The 14,702-nt window shown below is 38.7% G+C and overlaps 1 pseudogene; it reads left to right on the forward strand.

Moving 5' to 3' along the window:
* The first annotated feature begins 1,630 nt into the window (after positions 1–1,630).
* LOC115272209 lies at positions 1,631–3,812 on the forward strand (annotated as a pseudogene).
* Positions 3,813–14,702: the final 10,890 nt, after the last annotated feature.

Raw genomic sequence — 14,702 nt, forward strand, 5'->3', positions numbered from 1 at the left:
CACATAGAGCAATTCCTGGGGAGGAATTCAGCTGTGAATTATCAACAGTCTTTACTCCTGGCAGCTGGAGAAATGGATGCCTCATTCTTGAAGGATTATTTGGGCAGTGGACCACAGAGTTCACCACAGTTCCAGTAGACACACGTTGAATGAATAATTGAATGGTCCTTTTGGAGATATCAGCCTCTTGAATGTATATTCCTTTTGGGTTATTATATAGTAGTTGGTAAAGCACCTTCCTTATAACAGTTGACTGATCAGTATGTGTTCAGAAAGTATACCAAGGAATGAATTTTAGGGCTCTTATTCATCAGTGACTATTCTAGGTCCCAGTCATACACTGGAGGTTTTAACTATACTCCCCTGAATTGCAGTTTGAGAAAATTTGCCACTCCCACTAAGAAGAATGCTGTGGATATACCATTTATGTGCAACAGTGATTGGAAATGTGGTGGTGTGAGTGAGCACTACCTGAGCCCAATTGAGCTGCTACTCTGACACTAAACCATGACGTAGAACCCACTAGTGCCTGGTGGATGTCAATTCATTGGCATGCATGGGCTTAGAGGCTGAGTCTTGTATGCTGTGGAAATGCCTATTAGTTTCATTCTGAGAACTTAAAAGCATACAAGACATGCTTAAAAATTCTTTCTTGGAAACAGATTGTTGGTAAGTGCTTTATTTCCTCTCTAAATACATAGTTTGTCACCACATGCATTAATTCTTCATTAAATGATGTCAACCTTCTTCTCGGTAGAAATAATTGTACCCTTTTCTTAGGTACAATTATCCTGATGAAAGTAATTAGTCAACACAGCTACTTAAGAAGGAGCCCTGCATTTGGAAGAGATTCAACTTATATGTACCATGTGGTAGGGATTTAATTTGGCACTGGATTCAACTTGGCAACACGTACAATTTCTCAGAGGGCTCCTTGGTTGTTGTTGTTGTTTTCACATAAAGGCAATGTCCCCAGAAAACATACTTACATATATTAAGACCCAAAGCATACCCGTTATTCTGACAGAAATTATTTGTATACATTATTTTTTAATCCACATAAGAAAATACAATTCTAATTTTGCTTTATTCTTTCCTGCCTGTTTGCCAACTCACTGGACCTTCAGTTAATGTTGTACATACACATAAATCTCTCTCTTGCCATCAACTATGCATTTGGAGTTTGGATTTTGCTAAAGCAAATAGAAGAAAGCAACTCTTTAACAGTATGAGATCTGAGGCAGTTTGTGAGGGTGGACAGTTCCTATCAAACTGTAAACTCTTCAAGTTATTCTCAGTCTCTTCTGGTAAAGAGGTAAAGAAAATTTTTAAAAGGCCTTCAAATCTCTACTGCTAAATTTTCTGAGTGATGGTAATCCTGATAAGGATTTGTGTTACATAGGTGTTTGTAATTGTCAGACTTTAGTGGATGATCATTTTATTTCAGAGGAAAAGACTGGAAACAAATATTGAATTCTAATGATATGTATACTGTAGTATTTATAGAGAAGGATACCAATGACTGTAATTTAATTTGAAATGTATAAAAATAATATGATTTAGCTCTCTGCTTCTCTCTGTTCAACAGTCACATCTTCTGGTTCAGTGCTAGCTGTGTCCTCAAGACATGATGGTGAAAGTTAGAGCAAACAGATTTGGCCATATTGGGCACCTAATTACCAGGGCCACTTTTAACTCTGGCAAAGTAGATATTGTTGCTATGAATGACCCCTTCATTGACCTCAACTATATGGTCTACATGTTCCAGTATGATCCTACCCACAGCAAATTCAATGATACAGTCAAGGCTGAGAATGGAAAACTTGTTATCAATGGAAAGCCCATCTCCATCTTCCAAAAGTGAGATCCCACTAAGATCAAATGGGGTGATGCTGGGGCCGAGTGTGTTGTGGAGTCCAATAGAGTTTTAACCACCCTGGAGGAAGCTGGGGCTCACTTGAAGGACTGTCATCCCCACTCTTTCTGCTGATACACCTATGTTTGTGACGGGCATGAACCATGAGATGTATGACAACTCTCTCAAGATTGTTGGCAATACCCCCTACACCACTAACTGCTTGGCTCCCCTGGCCAAGGTCATCCATGACAACTTTGGCATTGTGGAGGGACCCATGATCACAGTCTATGCCATCACTGCCACCCAGGGACCATGGATGCCCTCTGTGGGAAGCTGTGTCATCATGGCCAAGGGGCTACCTAGAATATTATCCCTGCTTCTTCTTGTGCTGCCAAGGCTGTAGGCAAGGTCATCCCTGAACTGAATAGGAAGCTTACTGGCATGGCCTTCTGTGTCCCCATCACCAACATGTCAGTTGTGGATTTTACCTGCTGTCTGAAAAAAGCTGACAAGTTCAGTGACATCAAGAAGGTGGTGAAACAGGCATTGGAGGGCCCCCTCAGAGGCCTGGGCTACACTGAGGACCATGTTGTCTCCTGAGACTTTAACAGTGATACCCACTCTTACACTTTTGATGCTGGGGCTGGCTTAGTTCTTTTTTTTTTTTAATCATTTATTGTCAAATTGGTTTCCATATAACACCCAGTGCTCTTCCCCACAAGGGCCCTCCTGCATTACCACCACCCCACTTCCCCCTCCTCCTCCCCCTTCAAACCTCCGTTCATTTTCAGTATTCAATAGTCTCCCAGATTTTGTGTCCCTTGCTCTCCCTAACTCTCTTTCTCCCTTCCCCTTCCCCTGGTCCTCCATTAGGTTTCTCCTGTTCTCCTGTTAGACCTATGAGTGACAACATATGGTATCTGTCCTTCTCTGCTGACTTATTTCGCTTAGCATGACACCCTCAACGTCCACCCACTTTCCTATAAATGGCCATATTTCATTCTTTCTCATTGCCATGTAATACTCCATTGTATATATATACCACATCTTTTTGATCCATTCATCTTTGTTGACAGTGCTGCTCTGAACATTGGGGTACATATGCCCCTATGTGTCAGCACTTCTGTATCCCTTTGGTAAATTCCTAGCAATGCTATTGCTGGGTCATAGGGGAGTTCTACTGAGAGTTTTCTGACCACTTTCTTACACTATACACAAAAATAAGCTCACAATGGCTAAAGGGCCTGAATGTGAGACCCTCGAGGAGAAACCCATCAAAACCCTCGAGGAAAAAGTAGGAAACAGCCTCCTTGACCTCAACTGCAGCAATTTCCTACTTGACACATCCCCAAAGACAAGGGAAATGAAAGCAAAAATGAACTATTGGGACCTCATCAAGATAAAAAGCTTCTGCACTGCAAAGGAAACAATCAAGAAAACTAGTAAGCAACCGAAGGAATGGGAAGATAGTGACAAATGACATATCAGATAAAGGGCTAGTATCCAAAATCCACAAGGAACTCACAAAACTCCACACCCGAAAAATGAATAATCCAGTGAAGAAATGGGCAGAAGACATGAACAGACACTTCTCCAAAGAGGACATCCAGATGGCCTACAGGCACATGAAACAATGCTCAGCATCACTCATCATCAGGGAAGTACAAACCCAAACCACACTAAGATACCACCTCACGCCAGTCAGAGTGGCTAAAATGAACAAATCAAGAGACTATAGATGCTGGCGAGGGTGTGAAGAGAGGGGCACCCTCCTACACTGTTGGTGGGAATGTAAACTGGTGCAGCCGCTCTGGAAAACAGGGTGGAGGTTCCTCAAAAAACTGGCTTTGTTCTTAATGACCACTTTGTCAAGCTAATTTCCTAGTACAACAATGAATTTGGCTAGAGCAATTGCATGGTGGACCTTATGGTCCAAATGGCCTTCAAGGAGTAAGAGCCCACTGGACCACCAGCCCCAGGAGAGAAAAAGGAAGAGAGTGCGCCTCACCTCCTGCAGAATCCTTGCCCCAACTCACCTTCTACCCCTACACACTGAAAATCCCCCTACCTCTCCAGTTTCCATCACAGACCCCCTAAAGAAAGGGAAGGGCTTGGGGAGCCCTACCATATCATGTACCATGAATAAAGTATACTGTGCCCAGCCAAAAAAATAATATGTGTTGGGTGAATATAGGGATAGATATATAGAGTTGTGATAAGTGGAGTGAAATGTTAATTAATGGTAGAATCTAGGTTATAGGTACAGGGGTGTTCCATGAAAAATTATAAAAAATTTTCTATATGTTGGAAATTTTCATAATAAAATACTGGAAATAATCACCACTGGAATTCCTTTTTTAGTGCCCTTTAGGCAAACTTTGATCAAAATGGTGTGACATTTCAATTTATCTAATGTTTACTGAGCACCTACCTTGGCAAAGTTTGGGGCTGGGTATGAGGTTTCGTTGGGATTCCATGCTTAGCAGTCTTCGTCTACTCTTTCATGAGGCTAGTAGAGCAGCTCCAACCTCTCCCTCTAATTGTGATTCCAGAGGGAAGAATATAGGTAAATGTATCCCAACACTTTGGGATTAATGGGTTGAACTGTTTAGTCTTTCCTTCCTTCCTTCCTTCCTTCCTTCCTTCCTTCCTTCCTTCCTTCACTTCTTCCCTCCTTCTCTCCATCCATCAATGTGTACTCTATCTCTGTTTGGGGTAGGAGGGACACAAATCATGAGAGACTACTGAATACTGAAAATGAACCGAGGGCTGAAGGGGGAGGGGGAGGGAGGGAAGGGGGTGGTGGTCATGGTGGGGGGCACTTGTGCGGAGAAGCACTGGGTGTTATATGGAAACCAATTTGACAATAAACTATTAAATATAAATAAATAAATAAATAAATATAAATAAAAAGTGTTTGAGATGGAGTTCTACAATCAAGAAGCTTAACGTGTAATGGGAATCTCAGCATGTCTATTCCTGCAAGTTATGCTCTGACCTTGTTTATTCATACTTTCAGACAAAATCACTTCACAACGAGGTATGTGATGTAAGATATGTGAAAATATACTTGTGTGCATCTGGAAAACTTCAAAAGTAGCATTTTTTTAGTTTTCCTGGTAATTTCTAAAGCCACAAAATATTCCAGTCACAAATAAAATCCAAGGCTTTCCTGTGGGAAACTTTAGAGAAAACCTAACAAAACTTTTACCCAATTGGAATAAACCATTAAATACATAAAAGCATTTTAGTAGCATATAAAACCAAACCAAGTTCTCTGAAAATCATGGGGCCAAATCAAATGCTAAGACTTAAAAAGCCCCAACTGAATGCATCTCACCCAGGTCCTGCCAAGGGAGTTACTGCTCCCTCCAGAGTTGTCTCCTTTTTTTTATTGGTTTTAATTAAGTTTTACAGAATAAATTAGTTCACCATATTTGAATCACATTTGCACACAGAGATGAAAAGTTCTTCTTTTTCCCTTCCAAATCAAGGCTTTACTGCAGAAAAAGCAATCTGTGTGATGCAACTAATTTTGAAGATCCAGTCAATTAAAAAAAGTCCAGTGAAGTGGTAGGGAGAGGAAATGAAAAGAGAACCAAAGAGGAAGAAGCAAGAGCAAAGGAAGAAAATGGAGAACAGAAGGAGGCAGGAAAACACAAGGAAAAGTAGACGAAGCCGTGGGGCAACCAATGACTCAGTACTCTTAGAGCCAAATGCTAAAAACTTGCTATGAGATTGTAAACAAGTCTCTGGTTCCCTTTGCCTCCCTTTGAAAATTAGTAAAATGTTCATTGAAAGTTTTCACATCCCATTGTTTCCCCTTAGAAACAGGAGTGTCAGGTACTCTGTGATCCTAAGAATCAGTGATCCAGATCCCTGATTCTTGGCTTTTTCGTATCATCAACAACAGGAAAAAGATCTCTCTCACCCATTTCTGTTTTGGTATTAGAACTCCTGGCTATTTTTCTTTACCTGCCTTTGCCTCAGTTTAAACATAGAATGAAAAACAAACATAAATCCCATGTTAGACCAAAGAGAGAACTTGAAATTTAGAGTGACAGGTCCTTCCCCAAGATGGTGCTTATCTTTTTCTGTTTTGTTTTGGTTAATCATTTATTTATTTATTTATTTGTTTATTTACTTATTTATTTAATTTGAGAGAGACAAAGAGAAAGAGAGGACATGGGGGAGAGGCAGAGAAAGAGGAAAAGAGAGAATCTCAACAGGCTCTACACTCAGTGTGGAGCTTGATGCAGGGCTTGATCCCAACACTGAGATCATGACCTGTGCTGAAATCAAGATTTGGATGCTCAACTAACTGAGCCACCCAGGGATCCCTCTTTCTCTGTTTTCATTTTCCATCTTGAGAATTGGAATGACCATGACTTAGGTTTCAAAATGATTTGGTTGATTATGCACACACATTTCTGAAAGCATCAGAGGATTTTATTCATTGGAACATTTAAGTTATGTGGCACATTATGGAAGTGGGAAATGAAGGTAGTATTGCAGTTTGGGTATTCCTGGAAACATACTCTAAGATGGAGATTAGTGTGCAGGGAATTATGGAATATTCATGGGACTGACACCTGCATAAGCAAATGGGAGGAAGGATTGGGCGTAGGATGAGTTTAGATTGTGATGCAGTCCTAAAGCAGGTCTAGCTAACTCATGGGGCTCTGAAGCTGGGATGACTTCCATAGTATGGGACCTTCCATAGTTGTTCCTTCTGGGGATCAGAGGCCAGGCCCTTATGTTTCTGTACTGACCAGTCACTGAATATGGGTGGCTTCATGAGACAGCATACTGTCTGGTGAGATAGCTCTCTTTAGCAGAAGCCCTTCTGAAAGAGGGCTGGCATCTGAAAGAGTGGTCACCAACAGTATTCCCAGCAACTGTGGGAATAAATCCTGCCTTCCTGGAGGGAGAGTACAGCATCCATTATAAAGGGCATGCTTTTTTCTTTTCCTTCTCTTATTCTATATCTCCTAGAATGTAGCAGCCACAATCCTACATGGTTCTATGTGTCTCCCCAGAGGCACGTGGTTAGCCTGGAATAGTCCTTCTTAGTTTTTCCTTGTTTCAGGCTGGCTCCCTGAGCAGCTAAAGCTGTGGCTTCAGTTCTCCTACCAACTTATCCTTCATCTTTGGTTTGAGATTGAGAAAGACTAATGTGCCTTGATGGAGAAATTCCACCTACTCAAATTGCCAGAGAGGGGAGGAGTAAAGCATGACCTATCAGTGAGAAATGTACAGGTTCTGCATTGGTTTCTACTAATTTTTCTGATCTGCTTGCTAGTGCAGAAATAGATCGTAGTTATTTTTCTGTTTCTTGCTTGTAAGGAATGTTAATATGAGTTTCAAGTCAATCCACTGGTGGATCTATATATTTTCCTTGGAGAGCTTAAGAAGGGCTCACTAAATAATATTCTTTTCCACCCATCAATCTGTGTTAGGAAGATGTATGACTGGTATCTAAGGCGCTGTCGGTGTGTTATTTTCCATGTTCCTCTCACATGTCAAATATAAAAATACAGCCTGTCAGTGTAAATGTGATAAGGGGCATTGTTCAGAGAGACTGTGAAAAATCCTGCAGTGCTCCCTGATTCATCATTTCAACAGCCTAATCATTTCATAGCTCCGTCTAAACAAAAACAGTTAAGGGCATTCCGACTTAGGGGGTACTGAATCAGGGTTGATTTAGAAAGGACTGAAAGATCCCATGAGAAAAATGTTTTGGAGAAAATAAGAGAAGCCTTGTCTTTGTCCTCTATTTCCTAGTTCCTGATCTTTTTAGGGAGGTTGTTTATCAGTTAATTATTCTCCACCACACCCTGTACCTTGACACTTTGCCAGAGCGGCCGCGAGGCCTCGTTAAATCAGAATTTCTACTTTCGGCTCACCTGTCACAGCTAAAGGCTTCCTCAAATGCATTGACATCGATTAATATTTAATGATTGAATAGTAGAAATATTGGCTCAGCACTTTTTACTTTTTCTTCCTTTAAATTAAAAAAAAAAACCCTTTAGGATGGACTCAACTTCATGCACACTCAGCTCTAGATTTTTCCAGTGTGAAATTTATGTGGGTGTCAAGAAGGGTAAAAGACCATTGCTCTGTAGAAGGCAGTGTGCACTCTGGAAAAAGGCTAGCCTGTGATGGAGAGAGAGAACTAACATTTAATTAGCACTCACTCTGTCAGGCACTATATTAGGTACTTTCCATAATTCATCTCCAATAGTCACAATGCATCTATAAGGTAGGCATCTTTATTTCATTTGCAAATGAGGAAACACCTTCAAAGAAGTTAGAAAACTTGCCTGAGGTCGTATATTCAAGTGACAGAGCCCATATTTGAATCTTGCATTGTTTGACTACATGGTCCATACTTTTTCCAAACACATGTTGCCTTCCTGCCCAAAGGAAGACTGACCAACTGAAGCAGTGCCCTATTTGACTTCAGCCACTATTTTGTATCTTTATGTCTCCATTTTTCCATGTGTGAAATAGACTATAAGCCAAACCTTGAATTATAAATTTGGGCTCTTTTAAGACAATGAGATTCTGGTTTTAAATCAAGTTAGCTCTTAGTTTTTATGAGCAATACCTTATTGATAAATTTTTTTATGGCATGCAGATGGAAAAAGAGACTAAGAAACTTTTCCTTCTAGGACAAGTAATAACGTATATAAACATGCTTTAAAAGCCCTTAAAATGTAGATAGTATGCATTTTTAGAGAGATTGATCATCATAATGATAGTGGAGAAGAGGCACACTTAGGTAGAAAGAGGGTAGGCTTTGGTTCAGACAGTTAAGTTAAATTCTGCTGCTGGTTCCCGTTAGTTCTGAGATGTTGCGGCAAGTTTTATAAACCCCACAAGCCTTAGTTTCTTCATAAATAAAATGGGGACAATAATAACTAATCTGCAGAAGTATTTAAGAAGTAATGTATTTAAGACCTTGAATAGTATTTGGGGTATAGTGGACACCTGTTAAATAAGGGATTGGTATTATTAATATTAAAAAAGAGGGGTGCCTGAAGGGTTCAGTAGGTTAAGCATCTGACTTCGGCTCAGGTCATGATCTCACTGTGTGTGAGTTCGAGCCAGCATTGGGCTCTGTGCTGACAGCTCATAGCCTAGAGCCTGCTTCCAATTCTGTGTCTCCCTGCTCTTTGCCCCTCCCCTTCTCACTTTCTATCTCTCAAAAATAAATACTAAAAAATTAAAAAAAGAAATATTAAAAAAATTTCAACCCTTTTAAGTATACTGGGTTAGTTCAACTTTGTCATTTGTTGACAGAGAGCAGCTAGACACATACCAACGGGAACACAGAGATAAAGACACAAAGGAATCATGTCAATAACTCAACACCCTAGGTATAGTAAGAATCATGAGTAGCGAGTTTCAGTGAGAAAAGGAGGGACACTTTATTCAGCTTGGAGGGTCAGAAAAGGCCACCTGGAGGAGATACCTGCTTTAAGGTTTTTAAAAAAAATATTTATTTATTTTTGAGAGAGAGAGAGATAGAGAGAGAGCAAGCACACAATCAGGGCAGGGGCAGAGAGAGAGAGGGAGAGAGAATCCCAAGCATATTCCTCAGGGCTAGAACTCATAAACTGTGAGATCATGACCTGAGCCGAAATCAGGAGTCTGTTGCTTAAGTGACTGAACCATTCAGGAGCTCCTGCTTGCTCTGAGCCTTAGGCATAAAAAGGTTTTCTGGAATTGTGGGTTGCTGGCTGTCCCACAAAGTCTTTTCTCTCCATAGTACTGAAGATAGAGCTTTGCACAAGGTGCCCAGTTTAAGACTATATTACTCAGCCTCCTTGGCTGTGGGGAGCAGCAAAGATTCAGCGGCTTGGCCATTTGCTAGCCGGATATGTCACTCCCTGAGGGGAGTTGCAAAAATAGGCAGGGAAGCACCACTCCCTGTCAGAGGAGAAGCCAGAAGAACAAAGATCGATTGCCTACAGGCAGGGTGGTACCGGCCCTTTAGTGCTTGCTAAAAACTTTAGTTTGTTTCCTTCTTTACCCTAGCTTTAATCCCTTGACCCTGTTTCCTAGCAACCGACCTAGGCCAGCTGCCTTGTTCTTCCGCCTAAAAAGTTTTATAAGATACGGTGTTTGCTGAAAGAAGAAGAAGAGGCTTGATCAGATACCGTGTGCTGTCTCCACTCTCTGCGTCTCCCTCCTGCCCTTTCTCTCCCTCCCTCAGGATCAAGAACCCGCAAGGATTTTCCGCCAAGGATTTTCCGCCCTGCTGGCCGGGGCAGGACAAGGCACTTGGCAGGTTGGGTGTGGTCTTTCAACTAGTTTATCATCCGTGCTTAATGTGTGTGCCATCTACATCCATTGCTTAAAGAAATGGCTTATTTATTCATCTGCGTATGGACATTTTGGTTGTTATAAATACTACAAAAGTTTTCAAATTGCATACCTTACATATGTGCAGTTCAATAAATATAAAGTATACTTCAATGAAGTAGAAACCAAATAACCAGGAAACAAAAGAAAAGAGCTTGCACTTTAGTCTTTCTTTCTCCCTTCTTGTAGGCTAGACTACAGACGTGGTGGTGACTCAGATTTGAAAATGCAGTTAGAAACAGCATCGTTGGAGATGTTAGAGCAACCAGATAGTAGGATTCTGGGTCATGCTGGCATCATGGTGCAGAGATGTCATGCCTGCTTGGAATTTTTCTTTGTTCTGGCAGATGAGGGAGATACTGCCATCTAATTTAAGCCATGCATTTTGGGGTATTTTTGTTACAGCCGCATAGTCTATACCCTAACTATACTACATCAGGCAATAATACCAACATAATTAACTAGCATTTCTCAAAGGATGTCCAAGTGCCACCTTCATCAGAATGACATGAGCTGCATATTAAAAATGCAAATCTCAGGCATCATGAAGCCAAATTCTTGAGGGAAAGTAGTGCAGGGAAACTGCATTTTAAACATGCTCTTGTGTGATGACTGTACAAACTAAAGATACAGTTATCCTGTATTATTACCTTTCTGTTTTTTTATGGCTGTGGGAAATGGTCCAAGACAATAGACAAGCATTGACCATTTGGTATTTGTAAGGTTATACATAAAAGGTCATGAGAGTAAAGTCAGAATTTTTCCAGTTGTGCTTAGAAATCGTGTGAGAATCATTGTGATTCATATGCATATTAAAGTTTGCAAAGTGTAACCCCCTTTTTGGAAATAAGTGTCTGAGAGAGGTTTGACATTTATACAAATGGCACCCATGGTTAGAAATTCAATGGACAATCTCCAAAATAGTACAGACAGTTCTAGAAGTCGACGGGTAGATAGTTGACCCAGACGTGGGATTGCTGGATAATATGATAGTTTATTTTTTGTTTTCTAAGGAGCTTCCATACTTTTTCCACAGTAGGTGTACTAATGTACATTACCACCAATAGTTAACAAGGATTCTCTTTTCTCCAAAATCTTGCCAGCACTTGTTATAGCTTGTCTTTTTGATGACAGCCATTCTACAGGTCAGAGGTGAAATCTCTGGTTTTGAGTTGCTTTTCTCTAAGGATCAGTGAGGCTGAACATCTTTTCATGTACCTGTGGCCACTGGCATATTGGAAAAATACTTATTTGAATTCTTTGCCCGCTTGTCAAATTAATTGAATTATTTAATTTTTTTTTGCTATTAAAGTGTATGAGTTTCATGTATATTTTGAATATTAACCCTGAATAGATATTTGGCTTGTAAATATTTAACTTCATTCTTTAGGTTGCCTCTTCATTTTGTTGATGGTTTCTTTTCCTGTATAGAAGCTTTTCAGTTTGATGTGGTTCCACTTGCTTATTTTTGCTTTTGTTGTTTGTGCTTTTGGTGTCATAATCAAAAAATTATTGCCAAGACCATTGTCAAAGAGTTTTTCCCGATGTTTTCTTCTAGGAGTTTCAAGTCTTATGTTTAAGTCTTTAATCCATTTTGAGTTAATCTTTGTATTATAAGATAAGGGTCCACTTTCATTTTTTTGCATGTAATATGTAAATATTCTATTTTCTAGTACTGTTTACTGGAGAAACTATCTTTCCCTATTAAAAAAATGGGTTTCTGTTTTCAAATATTAGTTGGCTATATATGCATGAGTTTATTTCTGGACTCTCGATTCTATTCCATTGGTCTATGTATCTGCTTTTATACCAGTACCATACTGTTTTAATTATGATAGCTTTGTAACATAGTTTGAAATCAGAATGTAAGACATATCCAGGTTTATTCTTTCTTCTTAAGGTTGGTTTGGCTATTTAGGGTCTTTCATGGTTCCATATGAACTTTAGCATTTTTTTATTTCTGTAAAAAAAGCCATTACAATCTTGATAGGAATTGCATTGAACCTATAGATGTATTTGGGCACTATGTATATTCAAGAACATTCTTCTGGGGCACCTGGTTGGCTCAGGTGGTTAAGCATTTAACTCCTGATTTTTGGCTTAGGTCATGATCCCAGGGTCATGGGATTGAGCCCCTCATCAGGCTCCATGCTGAGTGTGGAGCCTACTTAAGATTCTCCCTGTCTCTCTCTTTCTTTCTCTATTTCTTTTTGCACCTCTCCCCTACCCATGCCCTCTATTTCTCTAAAATAAAAAACAAGAGAAAATAAAAGAATATGAATTCTTCTGATTCTTGACTATGGGATATATTTTCATTTACTTGTGTCTTCTTCAGTTTCTTTCACCAATGTCTTACAGTTTTCAGTGTATAGATTTTTCACCTTTTTGGTTAAATTTATTAATAAGTATTTTATTGTTTTGATGTTATTATAAATGGGATTGAATTATTTATTTCTTTTTCAGAAAGTTTATTGTTAGTGTACAGAAATGCAACATATTTTTGTATGCTGATTGTGTATTCTGTAACTTTCTTGATTTTTCGTAGTTCTAAAGTTTTTGGTAGAGCCTCCAGAGTTTTCTATGTATAAGATCATATCATCTACAAGCAGATAATTTTACTTCTTCCTTTCTCATTAGAATATGTTTTAATTATTTTTTTCTTGCCATATTGCTCTGGCCAGGATTTCTAATGCCATGTTAGATAAGAGTGCTGAGTGTGGGCACCCTTGTCTTGTTCCTGACCTTAGAGGAAAAGCTCTCAGTGTTTCATCAATGAGTATGTTGTTAGCTGTGGGCCTATTTTATTGAGGTACCTTGTTTTACACCCAGTTTTATTCAAAGTTTTTATCATGAAAGTATGTTGATTTTGTCAAATACCTTTTCTGCATCTATTGAGATGATCATATGATTTTAATATTTCATAATATTAATGTGACATATCACATTTGTTAATTCCCATATGTTAAACCAACTTTGCATCCTGGGGATGAATCCCACTTGATCATTGTGTATAATATTTTTGATGTGCTATTAAATTTCGTTTGCTAGTATTTTGTTGAGAATTTGTGCATTTATAATCATCAAGAATATTGGCCTTGTCTTACTTTTTATCAAGGTAGTGCTACCCTCATAAAAATGAATTTTAGAGTGTTTCTTCTTCTGTTTTGAGGAAAAGTTTGTAAAGAATTAGTTTTAATTTTCCTTTAAACATTTTGTAGAATTCACCAGTGAAACCATCCAGTTCTGAGCTTTTCTTTGTTGGAAGGATTCTTTATTACTGATTCCATCTTTTTACTAATTTTTGGTCTGCTCAGATTTTCTATTTCTTCATGATTCAGTCTTTGTAGTTGTATGTTTCCAAGTATTTATCCATTTCTTCTAGGTTGTCCAACTTTGGGGCAGGTAGTTGTTGTTGTTGTTGTTTTTATAGTCCTTTGTATTTATGTGGTGTTGTTTGTAATGTCTTCTCTTTCATTTATTATTATATTCATTTTAATCTTTTCTGATTTTTTTCTTAGTTTGAATATTTGTCAATTTTGTTTATCTTTTCAAAGAATTAATTCTTAGTTTTCTTAATCTTGTCTTTTATTCTCCTATTCTCTATTTATTCCTGCTCTAAACATTATTATTTCCTTCCTTTTGCTACCTAATGCTAGTTTGTTCTTCTTTTTCTAGACCCTTGTGGTGTACTGCTAGGTTGTTTATTTGAGATCTTTCCCTTTTCTTAATGTATGTGTTTGTAGCTGTAAGCTTTCCTCTTAGAACTGCTTTTGCCGCATCCCGCAAGTTTTGGTATGTTATGCCTCATTGCATTTTGTCTCAAAAAAGTTTTTTTTTTCCATTTCTCCTTTGATTTCTTATTTAATCTATTTGTTACTGAAGATTATGTTGTTGAATTTTCACATATTTGTAATTGTCCAGATTTCATAATGTTATTAGTTTCTGAATTCATATCATTGTGGTTGGAAGAGAATACTTGATATAATTTCTATGTTCTTGATTCTATTGAGACTTGTTTTGTGGTTTCAGATATGATCTATTCTTGAAAATGTTCCATTCCATGTGTACTTGAGAATAGTCCACCTGTTTTTTCAATTAAACAATTTTTAGTTGCATTTTTCCATTATAGTTTGGAATTTGTCTTGCATGTTACCTGTAGTTATGACAAACAAATATGTACACCATTATGTATCAATGCCTATTTCAAGTGTGATACATTAATTTCTCCTCCGGCAGAGTTAATGTCCTCATCCTAGAAATAAATGGTAATTGGAGGCCCTTTAGCCAGGTCACTGGGTGGTTTACCCATAATTGCTTTAACTGTATTCAGTAGTTTTATTTCTTGAATAGGACTAAAGTTCCCAAAGGATGCCCTGCCTTTAGTAGACCAATCAGGGGTCAAGGTGGCTTATTACTCACTGGGGATGAAGTTTATGTTTGGGGAAAGATTATTGGGATTCTCTCTTTCCACTCT

Source organism: Suricata suricatta, chromosome 2 (assembly GCF_006229205.1).
Source record: "Suricata suricatta isolate VVHF042 chromosome 2, meerkat_22Aug2017_6uvM2_HiC, whole genome shotgun sequence".
NCBI lineage: Eukaryota > Metazoa > Chordata > Mammalia > Carnivora > Herpestidae > Suricata > Suricata suricatta.